We start from the raw sequence: 12,484 nt of genomic DNA on the forward strand, positions 1-12,484 counted from the left end.
GTTGTTCTTCCTTTGGATAAAGTGCAACAATACTACCAGAGCTAGAAGATTCACAAGTCATTGCTCAGGGTCTTCCGGGCAAAGTCTGAGGCTGTGCTACAATAAGTGGTGTTGTAGCAAAGCTTAACATTAGTCTTTTTTACTAACACAACAGTAATGACTTTCAGTCATTATTGACTCGGGCTGTGTTTGTAGTGGCTGACCTAAAGGTGAAAGGCCCCACATCTCATTTCCAGTCCCTTGAGAGATCTACTCCTCCACAATTTAATTTGATGGAATGCAATTATCGGCCAATTGATTTTCATTGATTGTGCTATGGGCCATAAACATGATAACGCTCCTGTAGCTGCCAGCCATTAATTCCTCTGGGAGATTCTTCAGGCAGCGTCCTGGGCAACAGAACAACCATTTAAACGTGAGGGCTCAATCCAGGCAGCAGAGACAAAGCCTACAATCTGTCTAGCTGTATAAGAGCTTAAGGTTAGCACAGACAAGAAAAGGACGGAAGTTGGAGACAAAGACAGATGAGACATCAGAGTGCACTAAGAATGTTTGTGTTTATATGAAGGGCCTTTTGAATAAAAAACAATTTTCTCCCATCTTGGTATTATAGTTTTACTGACATTTTGGGTGCGTTCTGTTTGGAGGGTTCATGTGTTGTAAGTTTGGAGACTTAGACAGGGAAGGTGAATGGGGCAAGAAAGACGGCAAATGTTGTTTAATAATCAGTGGCAACACTACCAGGCACAGCTTCTGCTTGGTGGATAACTTCCTAATGGTCAAGGGAGGCTTTTGAATAGCTAGGAAATATCTACAGGGTCCTAAAAGATGGTGAGAGGGAGAGCGCAAAAGAGAGAGAAAGAAGGGGGGAACCAAAGGAAACAGCTTGCAGTTTTAGAGTGGGGGGAACTGATGTTTGGGGGCTATGTAAACTAACAGCATGCGGGGATGCAGGAATGTCGCTCTCTGAAGATCTGATGGGTAGTGGATTTGGCTGTTCACTGAAGTGTTTAAGCCTCCACCTACCCTCAGTCAGTATACAGTATTTGTAAATCAATTATTATTATAATATTGATTATTATTTTATTTTTATTTTTAAAAGCTCCAAGTGACCACCTTTTAAGGCAATCAGATTTGGGTAAGTGCTGCACCGCTGTAACTTCTGACCATATGGGGAAGTTGGAGCAAGTGTAATTAGTTTTAAGCTCCTGAATCAGAACCTGATTCAGAACCTGAATCTGCTGTGGAAGGAAGTGTGTCCTTCCAATCGCAGAAGGCTTTTGATCCAGAAAAAGATTCTGTGAACAGAAACGGGATGAAGGTATAATTTCCCAAATGGTTTGATTTGCAGCCCTTTGAAAACGGGCCCTCCTGGAAAATCCCTCCAGACTTTGGGCAACCCTTTGGAACAGCATGGGGAAAGGGAAAAGTTGCCAAAAATAAAATAAAAATAACCCACCCCCTTCTGTTCACAGAAGCCTCTGCTGGGTCAAAAACCTTTCCATGATAGGATTATAACATAAGATTGTTATGTTAATGGTGGTGGTGATTTTAACTTATGGAATCACATTTTATTCCTGATGTAATTTGCCTCTTCTCCTTTTTCCTCTCACACTGGCACTGTGAAAACTGTCATGCCCACATACGTCTTACACGTTTCTGAAGATGTTAAATGCAAATTTCACCTTAAATGTTTGGATGCAACTATACTTTTCCCACAAATATTTTGATAAAAATTTGGCACATTGACTATGTGTTCTGAAACAGAAACTTGACACTATTCTTTTTTAGATATATACATGCCATTTCACTTTGTGAATATGTGTGTAGCTTTATTTTTGATTCAGCATACCCAGTATGTAACAGATGGCAGCAAAATCTTGTGATTTTCAGAATGGGTTTTTTAATGTGGATACAAAGAAAAAATATTTTACATTTAAGAATTTACCACAAGTATTTCTGCGGATATACACAGTGCTGTAGGAGATTTCCATAGGTGTACAAGGCCTAGGGTGTGGCTTTGCACAACACAACAAGTTGTGCAACAATTTGAGATTGTTTAAGGGACTTTATTGAGAAATATTTTCCATATAATTAATTTACATTGTGTGTGTTTGTATGTAAGTCTGTATATGTGTGTGTGTGTGTGTGTGTGTGTGTGTGTGTACATACATATAATAAAGCACCTCCTAAGTTTTGTCATTTATTTGTAGAAAAACGAATGTTGATGACAGATACTTAAGAAACCTAAATAGAAAAGAAATGGACGAGACACATCTGGGCGAGGGGGAAATTTGTATTCTCAAACTGTTTCTGAATGTGTTCAAAATACATTCTCAATCTTTTCTCTGACATTGTAATTACAATGTTTCTAAACAGTTACATAATTTTATAGAAGAAAGATTTGAACCTGTAACAACAAAATCCCTTTGACAAAAAACCTGTCATTCTGAAATTATGTACTTCTCAGTAAATGTGCCATCTAGTAAGAAAATGCTCTACAAGTGCTCTCTATTAATTATGCGTTATCTTTCCTTTGTTACAGTGGAGTACAGGAATTGACCAGTATGGTCTCTGTCTTCAGCTGGGCATAAATTACTGTTTTAAGGACTGTGGCAAAGGATACAGTGTTTAGACCACTTAAGATATTTTCTTTTGAAGCTTTAGTTGAAAGTGTGGTACTTAAAAAGGGACTTCTTCAAATAAGCCATTTGGATACAGTGGTTTCGAGTTTTGTAAAAAGGGTCTGCTGGAATCTTCCCCAGCAAAGCACAGCTTCCTTTTTTAAAATTTGTGTCTCTGTGTGTGGTGTTAATTGCAGCATCACAATGGCACTCAATTATTTTGATTTGTTTATCCAGTACAGTTCCTAATTAGTGAAGCTGCAAATCCTAAAAGCACTTACCAGCCCCACTGAACACAATGGAACTTACTTCCAATTAAACACGCGTAGATTGGACTGTCTGATATCTGCCCTGCATAAAATGGAGAACTTACGATCATTTGAACAGGGGGCTGGGGTTGGTATGTGGAAGGTCCTGCTTTGTGGTGCAGTACAAAATAGCCATTCCTTTATGAACTATGGTTTGCAAAAGTATCGGAGTGTGTTCTCTGCATTGTCATTAGTTTTGTCACAGGGTCTTAGTGTCAATGCAGAAAGGGTGGAATCTTTCCTCCCACCTTAATAAAAAATGTGACTTCATCCTCAGAATGGATCTTTTTCCTTAGATAAGGTGCAGTTCCCCCAGCCTCTTCTGCCTTTATTGATATTCTTGGCAAAAAGCATAAAGGAGGTAATTGAGACTGCTGCTGCTGCTGCTGCTGTTGTGGTGTGGTTAACTGTCCACTAGGATCCCTTGTTCATGTCGGCACACAAGCAATACTGTCACACTGTTCTTAAGACTCAGATTGATGACCAAGTCCCTGGGGAACCTGGTGCTAACAATATTTGACACAGTGACCTATTAAGTGTTTGCTTTGGGCACTTTTCTGTTTCTCCAAAGATAGCTACATGCAGCATGGGACAGGTTGTTAAGGGTAATTAGAGGTTTTAGACGGAATCTACTAGTACTGACAAAGTTGTCATTCTTGAAGGCTGACAAAACATTTTGGTTCTGCCTTCACAAGCCTTAGCAGTACAGGAACTTCTTCAGTTAAATTGCAGTTGACTGTTTTAAGTACCACATAACGGGTCTAGTGATAGCACTGCAGTCCATATTCACTATATGGCTTTGCAGCGTTGCAGTGGGGAAACTGTTGCACAAAGCAAGGGTAAAACAGCTTCATTGCATCTATTTATTTATTTAATAAACCTAAAGTTTATTAAGTAAGACATTTTAAGAAGGCAGCGGACAGAATTTATGCCTCAAGCAAGCATATAGCAAAAATGTAAGGATTCATAACCTAAAATCATAATGCAATAATAATACAAATAAATATCTACCACTGTGACTAACGTAGATAATATGTGGGCTAGCTGGCATACATCAGTTTACTAATCCACACAATTTTTGTGAACTAGCAGTGCAGCCCTAGCCATGTCTACTCAGAAGCAAGAAAATATTGTCTTCAATAGCGCTTCCTCCCAGATAGGTAGGGTGAGGATTACAGTCTGTATTCTCAGCCCTTGTTGGCAGATTCCAGGAAAACCTCTTAAGTCTTACAAATCAAGACCATTAGTTACTGCATCTAACCTCCAGGCTGGAGCCAACATTTTCCATTTTTATGGCAGCTGAAAGAGATCTATTCAAAAAGCGTTTAGACCCCATTTTATCAGCAATGACTTCTGCAATGTTGTTGATAAAACATTTTTTTTTGTAAAAGATTGTAATCATGAAAGTGTCTTTGTATATGGTCCAACCCCCGCTCAAAAATCTTGAGATCACGAAGAATTTGAGGCCCTTGATGCACATGTAGACAAACCTGGTCCTGTAGCAAGAGTTAACATTTGCCTTTCAGTATTTTCATTTCCAAATAGGATTTCATGTTTTATCGTCAGAATACTCTTTACTAGAGTTTCACGCTGGGTTTTGTTCCATTATTCCTGGAAGCTGAAATGAAATCTAGCTGGATGAGAAATGTGCGGCACTAATTTTTTACATCTTAAACAATGCCAAATAAAATATATATCCCCATATATATACTTGTGTTGGATGAAAACAACTATATTGCCCCCAGTGCACCAAGCATTAGTCTCTTTTCCTGTACCAACCTTCCACCACCTGGACCCTTCTGGAAGTTTTGGAGTGTGGTCCCCATCAGCCACAGCCAGCTCAATTGTCTGGATGTCCCTGGGATGGGAGGTTTGGCCTGTGCCTCTGAGAGCAACGGAGCACTTGTTACTCAACTCCACCTCAATAGTTCAAGCTGTAAACGAGCTGTGTAGGGAACTAGTGCTTTTTTGTTGTCCTCAAATATTTCTTTCTTTCTCTTTAAGAAACATTTCAGTGTGGGATAAACCGCTGCTGGCCTTGGTAGATTTGTGGTGCACATTTGATCAGTAATCTTAATACTTGCGTTGTTCTTCTCTATATTATGTGATTGATGGTATGTCTTACAGGTGCAGTCTAAAAGTAGCCTAAGAATAAATAGCAAACTGATAGATTGTCTGCCTTCAGTGGGCTTTTGTTTGCAGAGGTAAATTAATTTTAAGAATAAAACTGAAAATGCTTAATAGCTGCTGTTTTGGTCCTTGATACTGAGAGGTGTGTTTAACTATATGGTTTTGAGATTTATATCTGAGAGAAGAAAGCCACTTCCTTGCCAAGCAGCTAAAATAATGGACTGTTCAGTGAGTTTCTTTTCTGGGTAGATTCTGTGTGCCCTGGCAAATTTATAATTCTGCTACACCTAAGCTACTGGCTGATCCCTCTTGGAGCTACATTCCTATTTTTCCCTTCCTCTCATACCCAGAAACCGCTTTTCTTCCTTGTTTTGCCCAAGCCTCTTTACTTCTGATGCAGTTGCATCTATTCCCATCCACTCCTTTTTCTCCTCCTGCTTCCTTCAGCTTTCTTGCTATTTTGTTTACTGTATTTATCACCTATTCTATCAAGTCTACACTTGCTATTGCAGACCTTAATAATCAGTGCTTTTTATAGAACAGTGGAAGGACCAGATTCAAACTCTCCCCAGTCCTGTCAGCTTTCTCCCTTCTATGGGGCTATTCACCATATAGCATGCTTTTCCCTCTTCCTGTGTATCTGGTGACAATACAGGACAAATATCCCTGTAACTGAAGATGGCAGAACCAGAGAATTCACGCCAGAGGGTTGAAACAAAAAAGAATTGGGGGGGGGGGTAAAAATGGCAAGAGTAATTCCATGTAAATAAGTGTAAAGTAATGCATGGGGGGGATTCTTCATTTCATATGGTCTGAAGCTCAACATAAAAAAACCCCGAAGATCATGGCTACTGGTCCCATCACCTCCTGGCAAATAGAAGGGGAAGAAATGGAGGCAGTGAGAGATTTTACTTTCTTGGGCTCCATGATCACTGCAGATGGTGAGAGCAGCCACGAAATTAAAACACACTTGCTTCTTGGGAGAAAAGCAATGACAAACCTAGACAGCATCTTAAAAAGCAGAGACATCACCTTGCCAACAAAGGTCCGTATAGTAAAAGCTATGGTTTTCCCAGTAGTGATGTATGGAAGTGAGAGCTGGACCATAAAGAAGGCCGATCACTGAAGAATTGATGCTTTTGAATTATAGTGCTGGAGGAGACTCTTGAGAGTCCCATGGACTGCAAGAAGATCAAACCTATCCATTCTTAAGGAAATCAGCCCTGAGTACTCACTGGAAGGACAGATCGTGAAGCTGAGGCTCCAATACTTTGGCCACCTCACGAGAAGAGAAGACTCCCTGGAAAAGACCCTGATGTTGGGAAAGATGGAGGGCACAAGGAGAAGGGGACGACAGAGGACAAGATGGTTGGATAGTGTTCTCGAAGCTACCAGCATGAGTTTGACCAAACTGCGGGAGGCAGTGGAAGACAGAAGTGCCTGGCGTGCTCTGGTCCATGGGGTCACGAAGGGTCGGACATGACTAAACAACAACAAATTCTTCATTTCACATGGAGTCTGAGCTGGCAGTGACTGACCAGCAGCAAGACTGTGAGACCATAATGCATAGCTCACAGTAGATGTTGACCGAGTGTGTAATGGCTGTGGGGGAAAAAGCCAAACTGAAGTGCTGATATAATGCTGTAATACCAATCTCTGGTGTGACCACATTTGGAATATTGTGTAAAGTTCTGGTTACATCCCAATGAAAAGGAGCTGGAAAAGGTTCAGAAAGGGGTAATCGAAATAATGAAGGGGATGGAAGAACTCCCCTATGAAGAAAGGTTACATCATTTGGGGTCTTATAGTTTAGAGAAAATCTGAGTAAGAGAAGACATGATAGAAGTGTATGAAATTATGCCTGGCATGGAGAATGTCGATAGAGAGAAGATTTTCTCCCTCTCTTATAGCGCCAGAACTTGTGGCCATTCAGTGATGCTGAATGTTGGAAGATTCAGGACAGAGAAAATGAAGTATTTCTTTACCAGTGCATAATTAAACTGTATAACTTGCTCTCCTGGGGAGGCAGTAATGGCCACCCACTTGGAGGGGTTTAAAAGAGTCAAAGTCATGGAGGATAAGGCTATCAATGGCAACTGGCTATAACGGCTGTACTCTGTCTCCACAGTCAGAGGCCGTATGTTTCTGAATACCAGTAGTTGGAAACTGCAGGAGGGGAAGAGTGCTGGTATCCCACAATATGTTTTTACAGGATAAGGTAGTCCCATCATTAGTTCTTTCCCTGCTGCTTGTTTTAGTTGCTCTGCTTCTAAAATTCCTTTTTTTATTAAATGTTTGGATTGATTTTTTGTGTGTGTGAAATGAAGATAAATAAGGTTGAAATGAAGCTAAAATAATAGAAAATAGACGGTATTAGTCATTTGGACTACTCGTCTGTCAATAAATTGCTTGATTTGGCTCATTAGTTAAGAAAATGGGAATTTATACTGCAATAAATTTTAGGAATAGCAGATCTACAAATATACGGCGTGTGAGGGTTAGATAATGACATTCTTGTTTCTTGCAGTAGTTTAATGTATGTAAGGAAAACGGAAACATGCCAGTGATAGCAGTTTATGGCTGTTAGGGTTTGTCAGATTGTAAAGGCAACATTAATGCATCATCCGCAGAAGGAAAATTTCAGTGATGGTAAATTAGTGGGAGGAGTCATAACGTAATGATGGAGCACAAGCTTTGCATGTACAAGGTTCCAGGTTCTATCCCTATCACCTCCAGATAATTTAAAGCTCCATTTTAGCGGTGGTTTCAGTATAAGCCATTTTGTGGTCTTGTGCTAAAGGCCTTACAGTGGTACCTCGGGTTAAGAACTTAATTCGTTCCGGAGGTCCGTTCTTAAACTGAAACTGTTCTTAACCTGAAGCACCACTTTAGCTAATGGGGCCTCCCGCTGCCACCGTACGCTGCTGCACGATTTCTGTTCTCATCCTGAAGCAAAATTCTTAACCTGAGGTACTGTTTCTGTGTTAGCGGAGTCTGTAACCTGAAGTGTCTGTAACTCGAGGTACCACTGTATTTGTACATCTAAGTATCCCCAAGGAAGAGGTAGCACCACATGAGCAGTTCCTAATGTGGTTGAGCTGCAGTTTTTCAACCATGGCAGCCCAACACCCCCCTCCACAAAGTGGTTATGTCAGGGTAAAAATACCCAAGCCATGTAAGTAGACATCTGTTCAAATGGCTTCCTGTGTGGAATTGCCACCATGTAGCTTCTAGTGGCAGGTTGTGTATGAATTAGAATATAAGAAAAGTGGAACAAAGAAAGATTGTTTCCTAGTTTGGGTTGGTGGTTATTGTTACCTTCTTCTGTTCCATGTGCTTTGAGATCATCTTCAAAATAGGTTAGGGTAAATATTAAGGTTTCCTTGAGAGGGGAAACTCTTTTTTTCGTTGACTCCAGCTGACACTAAGGCTTTAACTAGAATCATGTCCAGCCTGGTCTTTCCTACTTGTGAGCAAGCAATTCTAAACAGCAACAATTTAGGCTTGAAAAGTGGATCTGCTGGCTTGTAATATAAAGAATGCCGGATCTGAACTAGCTGTCTAAAAATATTCAAGCTCGTACATCATGCATGTGTTTCTGCAGAAGGAGCTGGTATATTTGCTGCTAATTTTACTTGTGCTTAAGCACTTCTCCAATTGAAACAGAAGCTGGATGCATTTTACAGGGCGATATGTGTACCAATATTTTGGCATTCTAGAATGATGTGTATGCCAAGCCAAGTTTTTTTAAAAGTATATGGTTCAGAACTCGCTGCAGGCCTACACTCAATACAGTTTTTTAATGCTGGTTCTTGTGCTTTTCACTACTGATCATCATAGCCTCAGAATGACCAGACGTATCAGGAGACATCTAATCAATCAAAGCACTTCATACATTTATTCTTCCTGTAAATTCATCCTATTTTATCTGCTAAGTCTACTGGCAGGAGAGAGGAATGTGGTAATACTTTAACAGGGACAGGGCCTTTGTTCAGTGCACTAAAAGCATGACTGGGAAGAATGACAGATGAAGAACTCTTGTTGGATGAAGTCCTTTAGATGGCTGACTGGCAGATCAATGCCAAGATCGGTAAAGAGTTGCTGGAGTAGTGCAGTTGGAGTGTGAAATCCAGCTGAAATTCCTTCCTGTAGGAAGGAAATCAACTTGTTAATGGACAAGTCACTAACTGTTAATAGATTTGTTAATTAGCCAGAGGGATAACCTCTTAATGATTTAGACAGTTTGATGTATTAATTATTTCACACTACTCCAATATACTCTGCTATACTGCCTTCCCTTACCCTTTAAAAAAAGTCACTACAAAACCATAAAGATACACTGGGAAAACTCACTTTTCTTGGTCGCTTATTACACCCAGGGCTCCTTTGGGAGGAAAGATGGGATATAACTTTAAGGAAATAAAACTTGGGGGATGATTGTCTTAACTTGAGGAGAACTTTCAGCAACAAAAGCTCGTACAGAAATAAGAGAATCCGCCTACGTCAACAGTAAGAGGAATCAATTTTGACATAATTTATAGAATCTAATTTTAAAAATTATAATATTTATACAGCATGCCTGTGTGTATATTGTTATATATGTCCTCTGTTTCCAAAGTTCATGGGTGAGTGCCGTTGTGTAGGTGCTCCAATACTACAGCAGCCCTGATAGTTGCTTACAAACTTACCATGAGAAATTCCTCAATCTTCCAAGGCAGTCTGTTAAAGAATGTGTACATACCATCAGGAACCTCTTAGTAGAAACTTTATAATTTTACACTGCTTGGTTTGGGGCCTACCCACTAGAACAAAAGAAAACACATTTGGTCCAGCATCTATGAGAGTATTTGAAGATTTCCTCTCACTTGTCTTTTTGCTAAGCTAATAATATCCAATCCCTTCAACCATTTCTCCAAGACATGGTCTTCTAACCTTCTTTGTTCTTCTCTTGGCATGCTGCAGTTTGTTGATATCAATGTTGTTTTCATATGAGTGTTGACAAATATTTTAAGAGGTGTTTCTTGAGCAGCCAGGAAAGTAGAACTACCAATCAGTATACATTGGAATACATGAACTGAAATATCCAGCTGATCCAAACAGAGATGCACAACAGTTTATATGCTATAACAAAATGCATCTCCCCCGTCAGGTTATTTCCTGAGATATTAAAGTAAGCATAACTAAATTAAAATTAATTTTCATTATTATTCCTTCTCTTTATTTGCCTTATAATACTGTAATACTGGCTGGGAGGGTGTACAAGTAGACATATTAAAGCAGCTCCAATTACTCTGAAAGGTCACTTTTGTACTTTGAACACCAGGCAAATAATGGTAACATTTATGTGACTAAAAATTGCTTCCCCCGCCCCCAACTAATGCATATTGAAATGATGCTCTAGGTTTTGTACTGTCATCACACTTCTTCATTGGTTTTCAGCTCATGGTACATCTGAATGAACTTCAGCCGAAGAAATGGCATAAATGCCATGTGGGATTTCAATTAAATGCCCCCCTCCCCACCACCAAGTTTGGTTCATCATTACCAGTCATTCTTTCTTGTGCTTCCAGAGTCTGTCAAAGTAATTGTGTGTGTGTGTGTGTGTGTGTGTGTGTGTTAGTTGAAATTGGGCATTCTCTTCCAATTCTGTTTTCTTTTATCAAAGATTTTACTACCCTGGGAGATATGTATGAATAAATTTGCCTATAATCAAATTAAATATTAATGGCTTCAAAATGGGCACAATAGAGATCTTGTTGTACAAGACTAATCAGGACTAATTAGTACATTGGCCCTTTGAAAAGCATAGAAATAGAAAAGGGGGGGGCGGGTAACCCCCATGTTGAGCTGCCTTATTGCTATTTCCCAGTAGGCAGTTGAAAAGAAAGCTATTACAAATCCAGTCTTTTGTTTATCAGCTACCATAATTTATACTATCCGGGCTGGATTCAACTAGCATGTTTCTGCTATTGGAAGCCGGCACAAGTGCAACAGGGCTGCCCCTTCTCCCAGCATTCCTACATCTCCCCTGAATCCACTCTGAAGAGTCAGGACAATTCCCATAATACTAAATTCCCAAATATTAAATTGATGTAGTATTTATTTAGAGAATAAATTCTGGATTTGTATTATACCCATTGTATGGTCACCTTGTAAATATTTAAATATTAAGTTGTAACTTCAGCTCTGGGCTGTAAATTTTCCACTTGTATCTTAGGGGCTTAATAAGTAGTGTACATGTATATAAACGCTTACAGCTTGAGCAGCAATGGTCATGTTTGAAAGTTCATATTTTGGGTTAATACTATGAATTAGACTTTTGCCTGCTTATACAGCCCATTTGCTCCACACTTCATGGTTTAGGATTCTATATTTCTGGCTTGTTCCAAAGCTGGTAACCATAGTTTCCTATTTTGGCTACAGGAAACAGAGAGTTCCTTGCTTGTTTAACAAGCCAGAAATATAGAATCCTAAACCATGATTTCAAATTAATGATCCCATCTTACTCTGATGCTGTAGTTTCTCAGTATGGAGTGAGAAACTATGGTTATTTAGTTGCTTCCTGGGTTAACTGTAGTTCGTCACAAAGGGGCTCTTTGTGTGGACAAAAGATCTATGCAGATCTTGGCTTGTGAAATGATATCATTATATGAACCATTCAGATTTGTCCTCAAAGTGTTATGGAAACATTTTAGGCCAACTACCTAATTTCACTGAGGTGGACTGCCAGGCTTCTTCTGTTTAGGTATGGGTGTGTGTGCGAAATCACTATCAATGAAGTTACAATGAACACAGGACTAAGAATATGCTGCTAGTTGTAATCTTCTGAAAGAGAGGTTAAGCATAACACTTAAACACACAAAGTAATGTTTAGGAATTTATGGCTCTGTAAATTTAGACCAGCTTAGCTACCAGGACAAAAACTCTCATCTACATTAGCATAAAGTCTGCTTTCATGAACATCTCTACTCCCTGCAAGATTCATTATCAGCTCTCTCTACCTCAGATCAACACAGAAAATATAAAGCATGGTAAAGATTTTCCCTTCAGTTTCTAACTATTTGCAGCTATCTCCAGTGTGAACTTGTGAAGAAGCCAAAAATAAGGTATCTGTTACGCATAAGTTTGCAAATGTTTGTTCTACATATTGATCCTTTATCTTTCCCCTTAGTTTCTCCCTGTAATTTATGCCTACCCACAATCTAAGCATTGGCACCACTTCATGAAAGCTAATAAGTTGGCGGTTTGTTTTTCCAAACCTCTGCTTCGTGCACTAGACGGTTTGGGGTTTTATGAATATGCATCCCCTTTTGCTTTTAGAAATACTTTGAAGACAAAAGGTGTTCCTGACACATCTTTGAACCTTTGCTGTGTTGTTCTGCAATTCATATTTTACATTTGAATGATTTACCTTTATTACAG

The 12,484-nt window shown here is 39.5% G+C and overlaps 1 protein-coding gene across 3 annotated transcripts in view; it reads left to right on the plus strand.

Moving 5' to 3' along the window:
- PRKN (parkin RBR E3 ubiquitin protein ligase) overlaps positions 1-12,484 on the plus strand; it is a 606,555-nt gene that overhangs the window by 28,047 nt on the left and 566,024 nt on the right. The window lies entirely within an intron of this gene.

Source organism: Podarcis muralis, chromosome 3, assembly GCF_964188315.1.
Source record: "Podarcis muralis chromosome 3, rPodMur119.hap1.1, whole genome shotgun sequence".
Classification (NCBI taxonomy): Eukaryota; Metazoa; Chordata; class Lepidosauria; order Squamata; family Lacertidae; genus Podarcis; species Podarcis muralis.